Source organism: Thunnus albacares, chromosome 8, assembly GCF_914725855.1.
Source record: "Thunnus albacares chromosome 8, fThuAlb1.1, whole genome shotgun sequence".
In the NCBI taxonomy this organism is placed as follows: Eukaryota; Metazoa; Chordata; class Actinopteri; order Scombriformes; family Scombridae; genus Thunnus; species Thunnus albacares.
In genome coordinates, this window is record NC_058113.1 from 28025629 (window position 1) to 28042969 (window position 17341).

General features: G+C 40.4%; 1 long non-coding RNA gene across 2 annotated transcripts; it reads left to right on the forward strand.

Annotated features, from left to right (window-relative positions):
* The first annotated feature begins 5758 nt into the window (after positions 1–5758).
* Positions 5759–17337, forward strand: LOC122987833. 2 transcript variants are annotated; one of them, XR_006404617.1, is made up of 4 exons: positions 5759–6911; positions 9113–9175; positions 12171–12790; positions 17180–17337. It is a non-coding gene; the product is annotated as an uncharacterized LOC122987833 (long non-coding RNA). The 2 variants fall into 2 exon arrangements; XR_006404616.1 differs by lacking the exon at positions 5759–6911 and adding an exon at positions 8643–8681.
* Positions 17338–17341: the final 4 nt, after the last annotated feature.

Below are 17341 nucleotides of genomic sequence, written 5' to 3' on the forward strand. Positions count from 1 at the left end.
GCTGTTTACTTACAATGTGAATGTGTTTCTCTTTCCGGGTTTAGCATAAATAACACACTGATCCATTTACATTTACACTTAATTTACACATCCCATTGAAAATAGAATTAGTGGAAGGGAAAAAAAAAAAAAAAAGGCTAAAAGATGCCGACACGAGACAGAAGGTGAGAGCCGAGGAAAAAGGTTTCAGTCTGGAAAAAAATCATGAGAATGATTCTGATTGTCCACGGTGAGCTTATTTCTCAGAGAGGATAGAGAACGACTGGAGCCTTTATCGTAAGCTGATATGTATAAATACTTCTCAGAAAAGTGTATTTGTTGTGGTTTTGGGACTCCACAAAAGTTTCATTATGAAGCATCTGAGATCTGCATTTAAAAAAAAAAAAAAGAAGAAGAGGGAGGAAAAAAAAAAAAAAGAAATCACACACACACACACACACAATCTCTGCATATGATTCACTCCAGCTCTCTCCTGGGAGACTGAATGGGAATTGAAAAGTTCCAGTAAAGAGATTCAAATTTGCTTTTTGCATAATTATAAATTCATGCTAAGTTAGGAGTGTTTTCATCATTACGGACAACAGCTGGTGATTTCAATGCAGCCTGTGTTTTATCCATCAATTCATGTTGCTGCCTCCGAAAAAAGCCCCACATGTGCTGCAGTTGTCGCTTTGACCACAAGGGGGACCGGTGAGTCTCATCTTAAAGTGGAGTGAGAGAAGAGGAGAGGAGAGAAGAGGAGGGCAACTAATGATGACCTCTCTCCATGTGACACTTTTAATACTTTGGGTTTTAACATGCTGTAATCCAGCCGGTGGTTATGAATCTGCGGATTCAAAAGAAACAAACTCTGACCTCTGCTTTCAAACACAGAGAAGATTATCAGTGCAGCAGCAGCAGCAGCGGCGGCGTGTGAGAGCCGTAGACGAGCTCCAAGACGTTAATGTAAATTGTTAATGTGCATCTATGATGGTGACGCATACAGGGGGGCACATGTAAGGCACAAAAAAAAAGAGAAACCAAATGTGTGTGAAGTGTAAACAAATCAAAGCAGACCTTGAGCTGAGACATTTCAATCGTCTGCACTTTTTTTTTCTCTCTCTCCGAAAACAATAAATAGCACCTGGAAAATTACAAGGGTTATACACCCCAGAATTAATCTTTCCAACCCATAACTAAATAGAGAGACACTGTTGCCTCTCCATCAAGTGGGTATATTTTAATTACAGGCTATTGACTACTGAAAGTAATTTGTCTCAGAAAGATGCCCAAGAGCTAAAAGACAGACGTCTCGTCTAAATCTGGAATGCTCATCCATTTTTTTTTTTTTCTGCTCTGGTTTTGTGGTTAGTCTTTGCAACTTTCTCCAGTAGATCTTTTATAATTGCTCACCTTTTAAAGATTAACAAGGATTCCTGAGACACTAACGGTTTCATCTAGGGGGTGAGCGCTGGATTTTCACAGAAATTGAAAATTAAAGCATGTATTTTTCCTGCCTTTGCCTCCTTCGCTTTTCTACTCACAACCTCTTTGATTTCATGATTTTTGAAACAAGAAGTAGTCCGCAGGCTCACCTCTCAAATGAAACACTATAAATCCTCATTTGCGTGCTGCCAAGGAGGACAGTGGAGATGAGAGCCAATCAGAACAATAAAAGCTGACCCACAGCGGCGCCTCCAAAGCGCACACGCCTACAGCTGTTAATGGGATGTCAGTCAGCTGGGCGAAGGAAAAACAGCCCCCGAAGTGTAATTACTGTCTGGTGTGAACTCTCCCATCAGCTGTAGCCGCTTAATGTCACTTAGTACATTATTGCGTGTGGAGAGCGTCAGCTGAACACGGATGTCAGCTGCCTGGATTTTAGAGGACTCTGTCTGTGTGAGGTGGCGAGTTGCTGGTTCGATTCTTCAGGTGTACCGAGGTGTCAATCACACAGCGAAGGGCCTTTTTCCTCTTGACCACAAACCAAATCAAACCCCCATCATCAGTTAATCCTATAGCTCCGGCTTAGACCGGTGAAACCTGCTTGTGAATTCATGTCACATAGTGGAAAATAAGGCTTTATTGATCCCCAGGAGGGAAGAGAATTTAAATTTTGATCATAGGTATCAACTGTTGCCTTAAATTTAATTTTAATTGATTTTCTTGGTTGGTTAATTCTTGGGCAGCAGTTTCTTCCTTTAATGTAATTATTTTTCTTCACTCCTGATTTTAACACAACAAGTCCTCCAAATTAAATGACAAAATACGTGATTACTACTCGGTTAAGCTTAAGGAACGATGTGGTCATGGTTAAAAGGAACTGACACTTGATCGTTGGTAGAAAACAGGAAGCGCACAGCAGTCCACGGTTTTTTTGGCTCAGTCATCCACCCTCACCTCCTCCTTCTGCGGACTCTGTGGCTCTAACAACATCAAATCACTTCCTCCTCTTCTCCCGGGCAAAGAGTCATAACTCCTACGGCCGTTGGAGGTCTTCGTCACTTAAAGGTAAACATACGACGGATGCTGTTGTTGTTCTTGGGAGAGCAGCCTCTCCTCACGTCAACCATCTAAACCCTGGTGCAGCTTTTAATGGTGATAACCTCTTGACCTGCAGATAATCCAGAGTTTTCCCAGAAGCGTCGGCTGTCGGCCTGAGACTTTCCCAGCAGACTTATTGTTATTGTTATATTGACCTTATTGATATAAGGTGCCTTGCATCCAACTGAGCAGAACCTATGTCATGAAAGCAAAAGCTAAACTGTCACATGAAGAGTAGATGTAATGTAACGAGGCCACAAATTTGCAGAGTTTGTCAACTTACATCCAAATGGTTTTCTGCTTCTTTCTGGCAAACAAAATAGACACATGGCTAATTTTTTTTAATTGTATCTGCTTTTCACGCTGATTGTATCGTGCTGATTTATTGACATGGATCGTTGTATCATGCCACTAAAAGGTACGTTATGTTATTGTCTCGCATTATTATGTCTAAAAACAACCAGATCTATGTCATATATTTTGTTTAATTGTGTTCTTACATTATCCCAAATGTTTCCAACAATGTGAAAACTGCTTTATTCAGTGTTTTTACTGCTTTTAATTGATAAATATAATTTAATTGTCTGCAGATAATTCGGCTCATTGTAAAAACCTTGTGAACGATGAACACTGAAGGAATCCTAACCTAAAAATAAAATGTTAATGGTGGTTTGTTTAACAATGAAGACAACAACTCCCATGAATCCCACGTTTACTTCACAACATCATCAAACTCAACGTCTTCTGTTATTGTTTTGATTGAGAGACACTGAGCAGCAGAAAATTACACGGTGTGCAACGCAGGCTCTCAAATCGGTAAAGCCCGTGTTTTTTTATTTCACCTGACAGTTCACAAGGAGGGAGGAGTCCCAAGTTCAAAGCAACATCAGATCAACAAAGCCCTAAAAAATCCGGCTACGCATGATGATGATTATATGATAATGATGATGATGATGAAGTAGATGAGCAAGATGACTAAATGCTGGAGAAAAAAAACGTCTTGCTGTGAAATATAAATGCAAGTTAGCAAAAATGTAAATGCAAAACAAGTTTGATTTCAACAAATTTGAACTAAAAATAAGCTTATACTGTTTGTGCTATTTCTATTAAAAGTAATAGAGACCTTTCATCTAGAGAAAGCTGTGATAAATGTTTGTTACCATCATTACTTTAAATGAAAAAAAAACAACAGAATACAGCCTTAAAAGATGCGTGATAGTCAAATTCAACTCATGCTGTTGAGCTAACCCTCCCACCTTAGCTTGACATTGTATGCACTAGAAAACCCTGCTAATCCCGATCTGTCTCAGATATTTCTGTGGCCAGCAGTTTTCTGCATGTTCAGATGTGTTGGCTTTCACTCAAAAATGGAATGAAAGTATTCATAAGGTCAATCCACACCAGCAGCATTTTTGACATCTGACACTCTATGTAGATACTACCACAATATGTAGATGGATAGATGACAGATATAGAGAGTTAGAGTCATATCCAGAAGACTCAGGGACAACTGGACATCTTGCTTCTCATCCAAAAGGCTTTCTCAGTTCTGAAGTCAGCTGCCCTTCTTCATACATCATGATCTGGATGCTTTACAGACAGAGTTAGAGTCACTCCACAAACTCCGGCATTTTTAACGCTACAGGCCTATTTTTCTTCATCTCTTGGGTTCTTAGTAAAACATAATCTCCAAAGGCAGCTGTTCAAATCACACAAAACTCCCACTGTGTATATACTGTTAACTGTATCTATAATGATCGTTCAAGGCTTCTCATTTGTAAGAGCTTTCTGAGCACTTTACGGGCATGTAGAGCTACGGCGGCTGCTGACAGGGAAGCTGATTCTGATGATACTGACGACCAAACGGAGGTCACAGTTGGTGCGGATGGATGGACGCTTCAGTATCACTTAAAGGCTGCTGACATTTCATGTCTTATGTTAAACAAACTGCTTTTAATGCAGCCAAAATATACAATTTCCTATGAGCCAAAGGAGCAATGAGACAACAGGTGTTAAGAACTGCTAAGATAAAAGGTTTCATGAACTGATGATATGCTGCACTAGAGCTATGATATGTTTATGTCATAGATTATTGTACCCTAAAGGATTGGTTCACAATTTTTCAAATCTGTCTTAAAACAACAGTCAGGTGCCTATATGAACAATGAAACAGGTTTTGCTTGCTGTAATAATTCCTCCTGTTCATACTGACCATTAGAAGATCCCTTCATAGTCGCCTCAGTGAAGAAACGGGGGACAAAAACTACAATCTTCTTTTAAGCAAACATGTATTAAAAAGTTCATCTGAAGCTAATATTAGGCTTCAACCATCGTAATTAGTCGAATTAAGTGTATATCTTTCAAAGCTGCAGTCTTTTTAGTACACAAGTCTCTTGATATTTCCCTGGAGTGTGTTCTTGTTGAGCTGCAGTGGAGGAAAAAAGAGGAAAATTTACAGCAAGCAAAACCTGTTTTTATGTTCATACGGGCACCTAACTATTGTTTAAAGACAGACTTGAGAAAGCTATCCTATAAAGAGGACATATTCTGCACATATCCAGGTCTATATTTTTTACTCTGGTGCTCTAGAGGAATATCTTTGCATGATTTACAGTTCAAAAAAATGTCTTATACTAGTTCTTCACGCTACCCCTCAGTTCATCCTGAAACAGGTCTCTTTAAAGACCTCCACTGGCCCCGGAGGCTATGTAAACAGCGGTAGTAGGATTTCACTTCTTTTTCTTGTTCTTTACTTGAAATATAAACTTCTCAAGCCCAAATCTGATCCGAAATATGTGAGTAAAAGAACCCACAACCTTGCAAACGAAGCTTTCAGAGCAGGCTGAAACTTTGGCTTCTGACTTACAGGGAGCATTTTTACATACCTTCACCTTCAAGTTTTGTAACTTTGACTATGTTTAACATAGACATCTGACATCATAACAGTATAAAAATAACAGATAATCACAAAGAGCATAATATGTCCCCTTTAAAGGGTGTTGCCACCTGCATACAGAGAACACGGCAGCGTCATGTTATGAAGAACATGACGAAGATGTCCACCGCACGCCAGCTGCTACAACAGAAAGTTCTTGATAGACGTTCTTCTGACATCCACCTTTAACTCCTCCTTCTACCGTCACCTTCAGCGTTAAACATTTTCTGCGTCAAGCTTGCAAACACGGTTGGATGTCAGGCACATCAACCAGCACAAGCCACAGGAGCCGCGGCGATATCAGCCCTCCGTGTTTGACATGCATCTCAATGCAGTGCTGCTGTCACAGTGAGACACCATATCTCCTGGAGAGTCTATTAGCTGTGCTTAATTAAACAAATGTGATTAGACTGATCCAAACTCACACAACTGAATCCCCGGTAAGGAGTCAGCCATGAGAGGTGGCTGAAGAGAGAAAGTGGAGTCGCGCATGGCTTGGCTTTATTAATAGAGCCTATTACACACTAACGCACACCTCGGCGGGAAGCTGCAGGGCGTACGTGTGAGTTATGTGTGTGCGGGCAGCGATGTTTCAGGTCCACTTCTGAAGTTTGTCAATCACAGTTTAGTGCTGACTGTCAAGAGCAAATGAAGCTCGGAGTGTCGGGGTAAAGGTGATAACTAATAGCAGATTGATTACTGGTAATTTAGTGTGTGATATGTGGGTGGAATTTAGCTACAGCTGTCAGTTGTAACCAGGTGGAAAGCTACAGGGAAATTTCACCAACTTGTAAAAGATGAATCACCGACAGAGGCAGAGAAAGATGAGAGAGAAACTAAAGCAACTGAGTGCGCTAATATTTTAGGGGGATTTTAAGTCTGAGTCATTTCAATTCACCATCAAGTGTAAACGCTTTCTGTCAAAAAAATATAACTTGCTACTTAGAACTACTTAGTTGAGGAAACAAGTAGCAGAAAAGATGAAGAATCCCTGAAACTCAGTTAAAGTTTGAACTTTCTGTGCCCTCTGCATCTCATGAATTTGATGGTGCACTCATTACTCAATCACAGGCAACCTAGACATCCAGGGCACTGCTATTTAAAACAATGGCCTGTCTATGTCTGACTGAGCTGAGGGGTCCTGATGAGCTACTGCAAGTAATATGGCTCTGATATGTTATTGGGTCAATGCCAATTCAAACTAAGGAGGCCTTTAATAGTTTGTTAAAAAGGTCAAGTAACAGTTCACCAAGTTTGGTTCATTTAAAGGATCCATTCAAACTTTTTTTTTTTTTCAAAAAGTCCTGTTACCGTGCAAACAGACTCCGTACGGACCTGCATCATCTGCACAGTCTGCAAAACCTGCAATGAAATGCTACTTTATCTCTGCATTTTACTTTTTCAATTACTTGATTTTTTTTGTGTATCTTGCGCAATACTTAAAAGCTTTACGGTACGTATCCCAGAATACCTTCCCGCTATCTTAAAACAACACTGACATGCCCATATGTACACTGAAAGGGTTCGTGGCCGCTGTAATTGTTCCTTCTGTCCATACTGGCAGCAAAGAAATCTTTTCCTAAAGCAATGTTAGTGTAGGAGATGGAGGAGAAAATCCACAGTCTGTGTCTCCTGAAGTTCAGCTGAAGCTAATATGAGGCTTTAGCAGTTTGAGTTAGAAAAATCAAGCAATATTCTCCAAAGTTAATGAATGTGACTAATATTTTTCTTACTGTCAACAAATGTCACGTGCAGAGCCAACAATGAATTTATCTTCTAACAAGTATTGTGTGTGTATCCGAAGCCTGATATATTATTATTCCTCTGTGCTGTAGACCTCTGTTGGTGTCCTGGGTGACATGTTGCTTCCCCGTGAAGAGTTTGGTCTCTTTAGTTTGTTTAGAATCAGCTCCAAAGACAAATGACAGCGATCCAAAAACACAAAGTAGAGTTTGAAATCTTTCCGTTACTCTGCCGCTGACTGCCGTTTCTTTTCAGATTAAGAATAGTGATATTTTTTCAAATAAAGATGCAAAAGGCAAGAAGGAGGGATGAAGGATGTATTTACAAGATTTTGTTTTGATCAATAACATAATAATATAGGGCAGGTAATCATGATGTAACCATGGCAACATATGTAGACATCAGGGCTCACCAGCGTTGGAGTGTGTGTGTGTGTGTTTGCGAGGAAGCGTGTGTGTGTGGACTGAACCACTTTGTAAACACAGTTTAAGTTTAAGCTTCATCGGAGACGTCAAAACAGTGAAGCGTAGCATTAAGACTCTGATTCAATTAACTTTTCGTCCAAGTGAGAGATACTTCAGAGGCACAGCGGTGTTAAACTGCTGTGTGGAGAATGTTAAGTACACAGGTGTCGATGTTAGGTGTACAGTATGTTTGCTGGACAGGTTTAAATTATACAAACACAGTTTTTCAAATGTATTTTAACTACATAATCACAGACAAGAGAAAAACACTATTATATTATTACACTATTATAGAAATTCTGGCATGAATGTAACTGCACTGTGTGGTTTTGTTAAAGTCAATGTTTCTTATAAGAAATTATTATAAATAAAAGTGTTCATTGTAATTTTCACTTAAACAATGTTGATTTTAAAGGATAAGGCTGGCAATTTTTAAAAATATTTTTCTTACTGTCAACATAATCTCATGTGCAGAGCCAAACCAACAATCAATTGATCCTTCTTACAAGTATTGTTTGTGTTTCCAGAGTCTGATATATCATATTCTTCTGTGCTGTAGACCTCCGTTGTTGTCCAGAAACTATTAAAAACAGGTCAATGAGCCACACCGCTGCACTGGGTGACATGTTCCTTTGCTCTGAAAGCAATAGTTACGGTAGTTTGTTTAGAAACGACTCACATTTTCAGTCTCAAGAAAGAGGTTCCGTGTACGGCAGACGCCGCTGCACATGAACGTGGTTGCATTCTCAGTGCTTCAACAGCTTGTTGTGTTACATATCACAACCTCTTGACTTTGTACTACACTGTAAATTTCTCAGCTTCAATATGGTATCACTGGTATTAGTCTTTGGAGCTGTTGCTAAACAAACTACGGTAACCATTGGAACCATTGCATCATGTCACCCAGTGCAACGATGTGGCTCGTTGGCTTGTTTTTAATGGTTTGTGGACATCAAGGGAGGGCTGCAGCACAGAGGAATAAGATATGTCAGGCTTTGGATACAAACACAATACTTGTAAGTAGGACGAGTCCATTGCTGGTTTGGCTCAACACACGAGATTAGTTGACAATAAGAAAAATATAGAAGCTTTATCCTTCAAATATCAATATTCACTCTATATACGCACTTCTAAAATATACATTTCTGGCAGCTACTTATAATATATTTCTTAACTGTGTTTGAGTTTACTTTTAGAAAAGTGTTGTTTCCATTAACATGGAACATAGAGGCTGCTTGTGTCTATCTTTTAACAGGGCTATATCTGTACTGAACCATTTATCCAGGCCTGCAATGCCATTTTGCACTGGTGCATCCATCACGTCACCATTAAGAATCGGAATGCCTTTAAGCCTCTTATGCACATTTCCCTTTTAGCCACCATGACTTTTTTGATAACACTGCAGCCACAGGAATCTCTAATTCTGCATAATTTTTTTTTTTTTTAGCAAAACCTGGCTAACCTAATTGTGTTCTTAATGTCTGTTGCTGTACAAGTAAAGACAGGACAGGTAGGTCAAGAATTTACGGTAACTTATTGTTTGGTGACTGAGTTATAATGACACCTGTGTATGAATTGAGAGTCCAATTTAAGGCACACTGTTGAACTGTTTTAATTTTGTTACAAAGTGAGCTAATGTTATTGGATAAGGAGGAACAAATGCAAAAAAAATAACCATTGGACCAATTACCAATCAATGCTTTATTAGCTGTTATTAGCGTTAGCCAACCCCAACTGTCCACATTTTGAAGTGACCTTGAGCAAGACACTAAATCCAAAATTGTTCCTGATATCCAGACCAGCAGCTTGCATGGAAGCACGATTAACCTCAATGACGTAGTGTTTGAATGAGAGGCAAACTGTAAAGCACTTTGTTTGCAGGTAAAAAAGTGATATATAAGTGCAATCCATTTATTATTGAGTGTGTCAGTTCAGCCAAACAGAAAATAAAAAGATATTTTATAGTACTGTTATGGGTGACGCATATAGTTTTATTTGTCCAGGTTTTAAGATATCTATTTCTGTTGTCGCCGCAATACAACAACGGAACTTTATGGTGCTCGAAACATAAAAAGAAGACATATAAAAGAAATTGAACAGTAACAGAAAAAGTACTCCACTGAACTCATTCAACAGTTTTTATTCGAACTGCTTTCTCTGAAATAAATAGTTCATTCACCGTCATTGTGTTGCAGTGGTGGCAGAAAACTCTGAGAAAAATATCTGGGCAAATAAAACCAAAACTATATGCATGACTAGATATCACTAGAGTTATACTTGGGGACTCAGAAGAGAGAGATTTTTAAAAAGAGAACTGATGGAGCACATGCCGAGATATCCTGAGTTTTAGTAAGGCAGTTTGGGTCAAGTTGCACAGATGCTCGATCCTACATTTCCCATAATGCAATTAAATTATCAGTTGACCCTTTTTTAAAACTCCTGGCCCCCAGTTTGTAACACAGGGTTTCTGTGATTTTAAGGCCCCAAACACGGTCCACACAAGTACGCAAACACAAACGGCAACTCCTGCCCCAACCGCCGCAAACATGCGTTAAAGTTAAAGCTAATGAGAGTGTTTCCATGACAACAGCAGTAAACAAACATGGCGTCTGCTATTCTTACTGTACAGAGGAAAGAAAAATAGAAAACTGCTTTTATTGTGCTGCCTTTTCATTGGTCATGGATGACAGAGAATTCCTGTCTGAATAAAGGAAGTTACAAAGTTCAGCTAGTGCATCGTTGGACTGGTCAGCCTGATTGTTTTGAGTGGGAATGAACCCAAATGGAAGGGGGTCAACTTTCTTTTGTTGTTGTTGTTTCACTAGTAAACACTCATTTAGTAGAAGTGACCCTTTAACACAACTGCGATAGATTTCAGCAGACTTGAAAACAAAAACTCGGGTCAGGTGATTTCTGTTACTGCACATGGAAGCACTGCTTTATTTTTAAGTGTGCACCGAAGTGTCACTGGATCATCCATCAATCCGGAGACATACGCTGCAATGCATCACTTCATTTCTAACAATCACTCATACAGTAAAACCCCTAATCCAGCTCACACTCTCAAGTTGCCTTTGACAGCAGCTTAGCCACCCTGCCATCCGGCGTAACACAGCGGGTGTGGAGAAGCCCTCAGGGGTGAGATATCCTCCGCCCCCCCTTCAATCCCCCCCCACACCCACCCCCTCCCCGGTTGCCCCCGGTGACAGTGACAGAAGTCTGTAATTGCCACCTCGTCAGACGGCTTCATTAAGACGAGCATTGTCTGCGCAGCTGAACGGCGGTGCATGGGGAAGAGACGAGCGCGAGCCGAGGAGAGGAGAGAGTGCCCACAATGCAATTACTGCATCGCTGTGACAGGTGGGGCCTCCAATCCTCTGTGTCGGTGGGGCCCTGATGCATGTTGGGGAGCCGCAGCGGGCTCGCATCATTTTTCACCCCCCCTGTCATTAGTTGGTAATGATTGGATTATTTTGCAGATGAATCGCAGTATATGTCTTGCTCACAAACATTTCCTGGCCAAATTAATCAAAACCATCAAGGCAGAGCAGTCAGAGTGAATTAAAAAAACAACACGTCTAGATTAAAAATTACCGTAATCCTTCATCAGTGTGCTTTTAACCCTTTGACTGGGGGTGTGTTGTGGTGTGTGCCATCTTTTATGAATGTCTTTAACAATATGACAGTCTTTATGAATTGTAAATTATTTATAACGTTTGAGGTTCACAACACTTATAAAGAGCTGAAACATTGACACAGCAATTAAGTAACAAAGACTGCTATCATGTTTTTGTGCAGCTCACTATCTCTAGATCATATTTGATCTCATATTTGACAATTCTACAGCGCACACTTTACATTAGCACTTAGTGCAAATGTAGAAACTACTGAGTGGATGCTACATGTAGCAGGGAGACTTCTGACGGTCTGCTACAACCTGAAAAACCAGGGTCACATGACCAACTGAGGTCGTTGAGCTAGCACTACTGCTAGCAAGCTAATCTGCCAGCTGACCACTACAGGCTGTACAAGCTTTTACTACAATGTGGGTTTCACAGTGGGTTTTTATTTTAAAAAATGTGAAAGGACAAATTTTAGTAGGAATTCATTATAAAGAATGATTTTTGTTACATTATTGCAACAATAACATGCCCTGATCATTCAAAGTGACCTTTAAGATAAATAAAACATCATACAAATGATTAGATGATCAATTATCATCCTTTTCATTGAAATTCAACCGTAAAGATCAGAGACTAGAGGTAAATCAGTCACAAACAAAGGACTCTCGCAAAGTGAGGAAAACGGATGAAATAAAAACTGCTTTCAAGGAGCTGAAAACTTTTAACTGTGGTAATAGAACATAAAATAGATCCTAATAAAACATTTTAATGGTCCTCTCTGTCTAAAGAGTACAAACATTTCTCTCATTAGTCATTTTAATAAACCCAAATCTCATGTACTGTGTCATCATACTGATGTTGCTTTAACTTTAACTTTCTTAGCTAACTTTTTTCCCACTGAGTGATGAGTTGAAGAATCTACCTCAACCTCTGAAGACTGGAGGAACTGCAAAGAAGGAGCAACAATTCATATTTCCCTGCAACCTTAATGGATAGAACATTGAATAATCATTTTTGATAGTTCTGTGGTCTTAAAAAGTCAGATGGTCAGTTTACCCCCAGGCAGATCAACTTACCTCTAACCTGGGGCAAGTTGAGCCACCGGAACACTTTTTTTTTGAGAAGTCCTATTTTCAGGCCCCTTTGTCATAGATGCATTATTACAGTTTCGTTTGATAGGACACATCCTGAAATAAAGGTAGATGTTTTCATTCTACTTCTGTCTCTGTTTCCTTACCTGGAGGACAACATACGTAGAATTTGGCTCATCTTATCTCACTCTCTCCTAATATGGAGTGTTACCCATTGACTGTATGGGAGCTATGTTCCTGTTGCTAACGTGCTAAACATGGATAGCATCACAACTTTTACAAACTGCATAGAATTAGTAAAATGCACACGCATGCATTTACCTTCTGTAGATTGCAGGCTGTGGGAGGATTTCAAGCTGGACACTACAGCAGACCAACACGGTCTGGCTGTTCAGACTGAAGCTGCAGCAGGTAGGAGACATGTAGCTACATCTCGAGTCTAGTTAACGTTACTTAGTAACGTGTTGTCAGGGAGGTTTAATAAGAACTGTGTATGCTACACAAAACATGCAGTCAACGAGGTTTGTTTTGTTTATTTCTATGATTTCAACACAGATTTCTTGTTCACAATTTTAGTCTTATCAGGAGAAAAATAGGTTGGGTCCCCTGGACACGTTAATAGTGAGTTTACTGCATCCTTTCAGATTTTAATGCGTCAGAAACACAGTATCTATCAACATCACTGGATACAAGTCTTTATTAAGTTTGTTTTTCTCATAATTCTTGTTTTTACATTTGAAAATGTTTTCACTGATTCCATTTGAGTCACAGATACTGTACTGCTTTGTCAAAACTAAAAAGAGGTGAAAAGAGAGTTTTACAAATTTTTCAGGGACAGGTGTGTTATGTGCTTCCTCGCTCTTTACCTTCTACAGCAGGGGGCGCCAACCTGTCGATCTTTGGGAAGCTCAAAGGAGATCGCAAAGCATTAGGGTTAATTTTAAAAAATCATTTATATACATTTTTTTTCGATCTAGCCATGCAATCCGAAAATGTTAGAGCATAACACTCTCCTGCTCTCCTGTCTGATTGGCTAGATCACGATACTATCATGAAGCTACCGTCAGTTGGCTTAGCAACCAGCTAGCAAGTTAAGATGGAGGAGAATGTACGGAAAAAGCTAAAAATCTAAAACTTCCATTCAGCATGCGAATGGAAGTTTTTTCTCACTTTGGTCAATGATAAACCAGTCTGCCTAATTTGTAACCAAGCAGTTGCTCTGGCGAAAAAGGTAACTTGGAACGTCATCACGCCACTAACCCATAATTCAAAGACGACTTGCGATCCAAAAGTGCTCTGCGCTCCAGCAAAGTGACCAAGTTGAAGTAGGCATTGAAGACTGCAACAGAGCTGTCCTTTCATGTAAGTCACCTTTTGGCTAAACACAAAAAAACATTTACAGATGGAGAGTTGTCTGTCACTGTTGACACTTTATTCAAAGTCCGTATAAACAAAGACTATATAAAAAATGTGGTCACGAGTGTGCTACTTGGCCCGGCAACTGTGGTTGTTATCGGAAGATATGTCTTAACAAGTGTTCAGGGATTTATCATTGTGTAAATGCTTCTTACTACAATCTGACGAATCTGTGGACATGACACACACTACACAACTAATGGTGTTTGTTCAAATGGCTTTTGAGGACTCATCCATGAAGAAAGATTTCCTCATATTTAAAGGAGAGGACAAGAGGTGAGGATGTCTGCAACGCGTTCAAACAGTACTTGCATAACAGCAACATCACCATTCATAAGTTAGTGGCAGTTACAACTGACAGCGCACCACTTACGCGAGGCACAATCTATGTTTTTACTTCTTTGTGCTGCAAAGACCCGGAGTTTCCCGAGTTCCACAGTTATCACTGTGTGATCCATCGACAGGCACTTTTTCCCATGTGATGACGCTAGATGTGAGGATTGTTAAGTAACAGGCAAAAGGACTGCAGCGCCGATTTGTGATTTCTTACATACCTGATGGCCAAACTGAACTGAAGGGTAAAGACAAAAGAGGAGGCACACTTGATTAGCACTGTCAATGCATTCAAAGCCAATGTGGGTCTGTGGACCTCTCAGTTGAGAAATGGGAGACTGACACACTTCCCAAACCTGGAAAGAAACCCTGAAAAGTTCTGTGCCCATTTGGATAAAGTAGCAGCTGACTTTGACAAGCATGTCATGGAGGATACTGTCTAATTCATCACAAATCCGTTTCTTCCCATTGGCAGTGACACTGTATTTGTCAAGTTCCAGGATGTGTTTTCCTTGCCAAGTGGAGTGGACATGGAAATAATTGAACTGCAAAGTGACATTGAGATGCAAGCCAGGGAAAAGGACAGCAACTTTTGGGGACTTCTCCCCCCCCCCCCCAAAATCTCCTCTCCTCTCCACTTATGTGCTGAAAGTGAAAGCCTACTTTGGCTCCACTTATTTCTGTCAAATGGCCTTTTCAAGTCAAATCAAGTCAGTTTTATTTATATAGCACCAAATCACAACATAAGTTATCTCAGGGCACTTTTCACATAGAGCAGATTGAGACCATACTGTTTAATTTACAGAGATCCAACATACCGCGCAAGGAAAAACTCCCCTTTTAACACAAAGAAACCTCGAGCAGAACTGGGTTCTAGGTGGGCGGCCATCTGCCTTGACCAGTTGCGTTGAGAGAGAGAAAGAGGGAGGGGGAAGAGAGAGACACAGAGAAGCACAATAACAACAATAATATTAATAGAAAAATGACTAATAATAATAACAGTAGTAGCTGTGGGGGCGTCAAGCTGGACCGGGAGGACAGCAGCTGGTCTGCATCGGAAGATCCACACCTGCGAGATGAGAAAACAGCAAAACTCTGGGGAAGATGCCAACTTAGTAACATGCATTAATGGAGCATGAATGCGTACAGATGGAGAGGGAAAGGAGGAGATGACAGATGAAAATAATCAAAACAAAGCACAGGACCTGGCTGACTGACAGGCACCTTACTGACTGTGTGAGACTAGCCGTCCAACTACAGAGCGCTAACTGATAGCGTGCAGTCACAGCCATCACACCGACTTTGGGGAGGTTTTGCATAGTTTGGAGTGAAATACTGTGTATAGTACCTAATTGCTTGTTTATTTCCCTTTTGTTGTCATGTGGCATATGGTTCAGTGGGAATATTTATATTGCTCTCTTTAGCTAGTTAAATAAGCTTAATGTATTGCAGTCATTCATATTTTAATTTCTGCCTTTGAGGCTGATTTTGAGAGAAGGTGAGGGTATTTCAGTTCATACTGTGCCTTGATAAAGCATAAAATAGTAAGAAATAAAATTGTTAAAATGGACTGATTGTAAAAATAATAAGAGAAGAGGCAGCATTTAAACATCTGTGTGGGCTTTCATATCTTATATTTCTGAACAGTAGATCTTGGCCTATATTTGCACATGAGAAGTGATCCATCAAAAAAATTGTCTACTGACGCTCCAGCTGTCTCTGTCTGTCACATGACCTTGCAGGTCATAGATGTCCCTCGAGAGTCACCCTTATGTAGCAGAGCATAAAGTAAAAGTGTTGAGATGTGATGTAAGATGTTTGACTTCCATGGCATAGCCAGGAGTTTACTTTAATGTTGCCTTTTTTTTTTTTTAACTGTAATAATTGATATTGTATAAATAAATAATTTCAGAAATTGCATTGAAAATAATCCAGGGTTTTGCCAAATTAACATCAGTGTTGTCTGGCATGGTGTTTGGCAGTGACACCTAAATCATTTATCCTAATCCATGTGCAGTGAATGTAGACATCAACATCTAGCTTTGATATTATTTTAGCTGAAAAAGCAAATAACCTACTAAAAGAAAAGCGATAGTAATGCATTAAACACAGTCAATAGTTTTTCTTGGATTTTCCTACAAAAACTGTGAACAGCGTGTTTTCAGGATGAACCAGAGTAACGAGGATGCTGTTTCTTGAAAGAGATGTTGCTGCAAAAATTTGATAAATGTAATTTTTCAATGCTTTGAGCACCACAAACTACACTGTAGTCATTTCTGTTGTCCTAGGAGTGCAGCAGCAATCTCATAGATATCCCAAAACTATGTAAACATGGCTACGTAGCAGTAGGTATAAATGAGAAGATATATGTTATGGTCATTTAGGTGAATGACCCTTTAAAACCTTTAATATTGATTTACATTTTTTTCCTAAATTTTAATGTTTTAGCCATAAATTCACCATCACGTTGATGAAGGATTCTTTCTTATATCTGCTATGAGACGGGGTAATGTGTGCAAACAGCAGCCTGACTCGCTCTCGTTCAGTCCACCCCCAGCGAAACACATTCCTTTCATCCATCGAAATTCCGCATGATTGAAATTGCCCTCGGTAGAAACATATCATAGCCATCCACGGCTCTTGGACGGCTCCCATTGGGCGGTTCAGCCCATGCCAAGCGTCTGGGTTGGCCGAGAGCCTCCAGGGAGGCCGGGGCTTATGTCTCCATGGGCCAGTAAGCCTAGAGGCCCCGTAGCCGTGGGAAATGTAGCAAATCAGGGGAGCACCTTGGCAGTGGTGCCCCCCCCCCCCCCCTTAGCCTTAGGACTGTCATAGCTAAAAGAAGGCTAATGGTGGCCAACTGTGCAGCGAGTGGGTCTGGGGTGTTGGGGAAGCATGTCTGTAGGTTCATCTGGATTGGCGTTGATAAGGATGTGCGCTCTTCGTCCTCTGCCTATCACTGCCATGCACAGGGTGGGAGCCGAGTGTGATGCATTTCTGTTTCTCTGTGTGTGTGTGTGTGTGTCTGTGTGTGTGTGTGTGTGTGTGCAGCGGTGGCACAATGATGAGGGACTGGCAGACCATCTCCAGAATGCCAGCAGTGACTGATGCCACACCAGACATTCCTTTCAGAGGAAACGGCGGCGTGGTCAGCACCATGCCAGCTTCCACAGGCCCTCAGGACACCAGCCCCCCCTCCCCTCCCCTCCTACC